The 5,361-nt window shown below is 38.3% G+C and overlaps 1 long non-coding RNA gene across 1 annotated transcript; it reads right to left on the reverse strand.

The window, feature by feature from the left end:
- Positions 1-200: 200 nt before the first annotated feature.
- LOC139650181 (uncharacterized) lies at positions 201-2,319 on the reverse strand. Its single transcript, XR_011695636.1, has 4 exons — positions 2,221-2,319; positions 714-769; positions 455-481; positions 201-256 (listed from the first exon to the last, which is right to left on the reverse strand). It is a non-coding gene; the product is annotated as an uncharacterized lncRNA (long non-coding RNA).
- Positions 2,320-5,361: the final 3,042 nt, after the last annotated feature.

The raw sequence follows: 5,361 nt of genomic DNA on the forward strand, positions 1-5,361 counted from the left end.
AAATGATCAGGGAGGAATCTTCATCATTATCGACAGTTGACAACATGACTGGCTAATATCAGAAAATGTAATAAAAGGCCAATATTGGCCCGATGTATCGGTCTAACCCAAGTACTTTAACTCTCAGACTATATTTTAGTGCTCAATATGAGTAAATAGAGTGAGAAATTATTCATATTGGACTTACAGCATCTGAAGGTCGTCCAGGAACCACAGGCGTCGGTTTCTCCCTTCTCCCTGGCTTATTTCCATTTATCTGCAAAGATAATTTCTGAATTAATTATTAACAGAAGCATATGGACTTGCTATTATATTCTAGAGTCATACAGAAGAAAAAAAAACACTCCACAACACTGCACATATTCTTTTAGCAGACGTAAACAGCCGCACCAGGCAAACACATGATTAGCCTGGGCAGATACTGCTAATCAAAGGCTTGGTGTCATTACAGTACCTCAGTAGGCTTTGGAGGAGGCTTGGGCTATGGAGAGGAGAAGAGAAGAGGAGACACTGTGAGACCTGAGTGTGTTTTGTGTAACAGGCTGTATTTTCATCTGTGGTATGGTGTTTGCAATCCTCTGAAATGTTGTGTTTCCGGTAAATATAGGGATTTGTCGGTTTTTTGGGCTATTTATACTGTACAGTTACAAGAATTACAAGAAGAATCAAGTGAATCAATGTTGTGTATTTGATGGTTCAGTGTTTCTTCTCACCGGCTTGGGTTTCTGTTTGGCAGCCGGCTTCACCAAACACTGCTCCATCCTGCCTGCTAACACAACAACACAGGGAGAAAATAAAGTGTAAAGCAGGACGAACCACAGAATCCACAGATTGGCAGAGAGCAGAGATTGGTTTGAAGTCGGGGCGACGATGGGATCCTAAAGGTCAGAGAGGCTGGCTTGTGACCGTTAAGCAGTGGTGGAAAGTAACTAAGTACATTTACTCAAGTACTGTACTTAAGTACAGTTCTGAGGTACTTTTTTTATGCTACTTTGTACTTATACTCCACTACATTTTAGAGGGAAATATTGTACTTTTTACTCCATTACATTTATTTCACAGCTATAGTTACTAGTTACTTTTCAGATCAATATTTTATATTTAAAACATTTGATCATCTTTATAAAATAACTATAAAATAGCATTGTTATAGATTATACAAGTATAGCTAAAATGTTAAGATTAGCTTCACGTTGACAACTTTAAAATGCTGCACATGTATGTCAATAAATCAGTATTAATATTCCAATAATTTGTGAAAAATATAACTCTCTAAATGAGGACAGTTTGCATAATGAGTATGTTTACTTTGATACTCTAAGTACATTTTGCTGCCAATACTTATGTACTTTTACTTAAGTAAGATTTTGAATGCAGGACTTTTACTTGTAATGGAGTATCTTTACATTGTTGTATTGCTACTTTTACTTAAGTAAAAGATCTCAGTACTTCTTCCACCACTGCCATTAAGGTTGCCAGTTTGAATCCCTGAGCCGCCTGGAAAAACCTGGCAAAGTGTTTGACTGAAGTCCTTGAGCAAGGCACTTAAAAAGGAAAAATCCACCCTAAAACCTTGTAACACTGTTGGAGGTTGAGGGAAAGTGGGTTCACGAAAAACGTAAATTACAACACTTCATTTGTTCAAAATAACTGCTTTGGACTGTATTGAACATCTCAGATTGATGATACACATCAGAGAATCAAAGGGTGGATTTTTCCTTTAACCCCCAGCTGCTCCAGTAGTCACCAGCAGCAGACTGGTTGTACTGGGCAGCTAACAGGTGTGAATATGTGGAGCTACAGGTGAAGCAGGACACTGCTGGGAAAAAACACGAGTAAATAAAGTTAAACTATTCCTTCTCCTTTCACCTCTGCAAGATATTAGTATATCCTATGCTTCTGCAACTGATCAAACTAATTATACATTCTTTAGGAGTGGAAAAGGCTCAATTATTATAAAGACAGGACAAGTATTATAAAGACATATTAAGTAACAGTGGGCACTTGTGTTACTCCATTTAGAGAAGTACCACAATACACATTTCCTAAAACAATACACTCTACAGTAACCAACATTGTTCCAGTATATCCTATATGCTGAAATACAAGAAAGAGGCTCGACTCGCCATTTAAAGGGACAGTGAACTAAAGCGTCCGTGTAACTACATCTGCTTTCACAAAAACTAACCCAGCTGGTGTCAGACTGAGCGGTTCACCTACCGGAGGCTTGGCGACAGGTCAAAGGTACTTTATACTCAATTTAAACTGTTTAAATCAGACCGGGGCAAACGGCTCCTTCGCTAGCAAAACATTCCCAGGAGTTTTAACCACACCCGCACCGCGCGCCCCGGCGCGTCAACACCAACATCTGCACTCATGCTGCGTTCAAGTGCTCCTCAGAAGCTCGTATTTCCCACCATTACATCAGGTGATTTTGGTTAGAAATTATAACCAATTATTTTTTGTATTCTGTTTTTTGGTGGCTGTCATTTTATTTATTTATTTATTTAATCAAGAATGTATAGGACAAATTGTGCATCATGATTGTAATAAATGTTTGAGTTTTTCAAAGTCTCAATGAAATTAAATGAATAAATACTTTCACCAACCCCGTTTGCTAATTCTCCATATCATAACATACACCTAACGTGCAACAAGAAATGCCAAACAATTGACAATTTTTGTATATTTTTATATCAAAGTCTCATTACCTTTACTTACTGGAAAATATATTTGTTTACTGCTTACATAGCCTACTTCATGGTGTACCAGTAGGTGTACATAAAAAGTCCTACAAATTTATGAACAATCCCCCCTTCCCTCCTGTAATATAACACTAACAGCATGCCAAACAATAACGTCTAACTTATATAATAAAATAAGCCTACATCACTTTCACCATGAGGTTTCCATGCTTTCCACCCCCTAAATGTCACATCTCAGCAACGCGGGTATTCCCATTTTCAATTCCAGCTTTTCCAGTATCTACCACTAAGTTCATGTGCGCTCTTCAACCGAGGTCAACCCTTGATCCTGATATTTCCGACAGCACGTAAAGGCAGCATCAGTTACGAGTCGAGCAACGCATCCTAAACAAACCAAAACACGCCCTGCAAGCTTCTGTGTCTCAAACCTTCCCTTTGTAAGGAATTTGTTGCATAACAGGGCGCCCTCCTGCCACACAAAGGATATCAGACTTAAAATCATCGTCTACCAACTGTTCCCAGGATGAAAGGTGGCATCACAAAGTACAACATCTTTACCTGGTTCCCGCAGTCGGAGAGGATGTGAGCGATGAAAGCTTTGTGTCTTCCGGGGCTTTGTGGGTGCAGACTCACCTGGGAACGGGGCGGGGTTAGTTTTTTTTTTTTTTAGGTCTACCTGTCCGTGGGAGTGGAACAAAATGCGTCTTCCAACCGGTGTGACTCTGAGTCACCGCAGCCAGTTTCACAGGCGTCACCAGTGAGGATGAGGTCCTGCTTCACCTGCTTGTTAGGAAAACCTTGAAGTGAGAGACTGCTCCAAAAATAGAGCAGGGAGGATACAGTCATGAACTGGGCAGGGAGTCCCAACCACTGACATCACCCATTAAAATAAAGTATGAAATCACATCAATTAGTGCTGAAACTATTAGTCGATTAATCAATTAGTCAACTGACAGAAGATTAACTGATTCTAATTTGATAATCGATTAATAATTTTAGTCATTTATCATATAAAAATACCAAACATTTGCTGCTTTTCTCCATTTCATATCATTTTTTTTTATTTTTTTAGGCTGCTGGTCAGACTAAATGATTTTAAGAAACACTTTGGGCTCTGGTAACTTGTGATGGGCATTTGTCATCATTTTTTACCTTTTACACACTAAATGATTAATCGAAAATATAATTGATGATGAAAATAATCGGTAGTTGCAGTCCTAATATCGATGTGTGGTGGAAACTGTCCTGCCTAACTCAGCTTTCCTCTTAAGCTAAATTAATTCAGTAGGCTAATCCTACTATATAAATAACACAGCAAAACATTAAAATATCATTCATCTGCTATAGGACAAACACAAACACCACAGATAATAAAAAAAATACCATCAAGTTCATTACAGACTCACTATAGTCATTTTCTTTGCTCAAATGATTTGTTCTTTTAATTGTTCAGTTGTTTTTTGTGAATATGAATTAATTAAATTAAAAGGCCTTCTGTATCTTAGAGTTTCCCTACCATTGACTAGGTGTGGTGGGTCACCCTGCCTTAAAGAGCTGCTAACTCTATAAGAAATTAATTAGTTTGGGTTTCAGTGGAGTGTGTTAGTGTCCCATTACGGTCTAAATGCTGTTTCAGAGGCTTTTCCACCCTGAGAACAAGAAAATTCTGGGGGAAACGCTGAATACTCATGATTTTTGTGCCATTAAAATTGTCAAATTTTAAGATTGAAGATTGAATATTGGCACAAAAATATCAGCTGGTGACTTCAGTCCAAAAATATCGGTCGAACCCTAGTCTCAGCAGCTCTGTGTTGTCAATACTAATTAAAAAACTAGTATGGAAATCCTACATTATAACATACAAATTCAAATAAAAGGGCCAGAGCAAACATGTACACATGAAAACGAGGGAGAACTTCGCCAAACCCAAACTTGCCATGACCAACCTACATTGGTCATGGCAATCTCTGTGCACAAGGCAAACATTGCTGAAGGACAATATGACAAATGTGTTTATCTTGGCTATTAACTGAGCAAATACAAACTCAGAAGTGACTAAAGGACCCAGTTAGTAGGTGGAAGGAAGTCAAGTGTTTGCTACCTTGTGTGAAGCCTTTTAACGTAAACCCATTAACACACTGCTTGGCACACTGATATTTTTCTCTGACCTTTTATTAGCAACTTTACATACATTTAATAGAGTCCTGTATTGCACATAAAAAAAGGTATCACACATAGAATGAACAGTTCCACCCAGAACAAGACTGAAAAACGTACATAAAGTTAATTAAATACAACAGAGAGCTGACATGAACAGCACATATTGACAGCATGATGTTAACTTGAGCTTTGTTCAAGCACCTCGGATGCTTGATCTTTGGAACAGCAGTCTAAAAGGGAGATTACAATTCTTCCATCAGAGTCATATTAAAGAGAAAGGGCAAACCTAACAAATAGTCCTCTTCTTGGAACAGTCTAAATGGTTTTCGGTCCTCGGGATCCAGAGTCCTGCTGGTTTTCACTCTAATCAGGAACTATTTTACACCTGGGATGCCAGGTGAAAGGAATTAACTGTAATTAACTGCTTAATAGAGAGATAACCACAGTTTCAATTACAAAATCCCAGACTTTTCCCGGATCTTAATTTGTTGATATG

The sequence above is a fragment of the Centroberyx affinis genome, unplaced genomic scaffold (genome assembly GCF_046629955.1).
Source record: "Centroberyx affinis isolate AG114_WGS23_722 - 3 ecotype Tasmania unplaced genomic scaffold, CSIRO-AGI_Caff_v1 ptg001455l_1, whole genome shotgun sequence".
Classification (NCBI taxonomy): Eukaryota; Metazoa; Chordata; class Actinopteri; order Beryciformes; family Berycidae; genus Centroberyx; species Centroberyx affinis.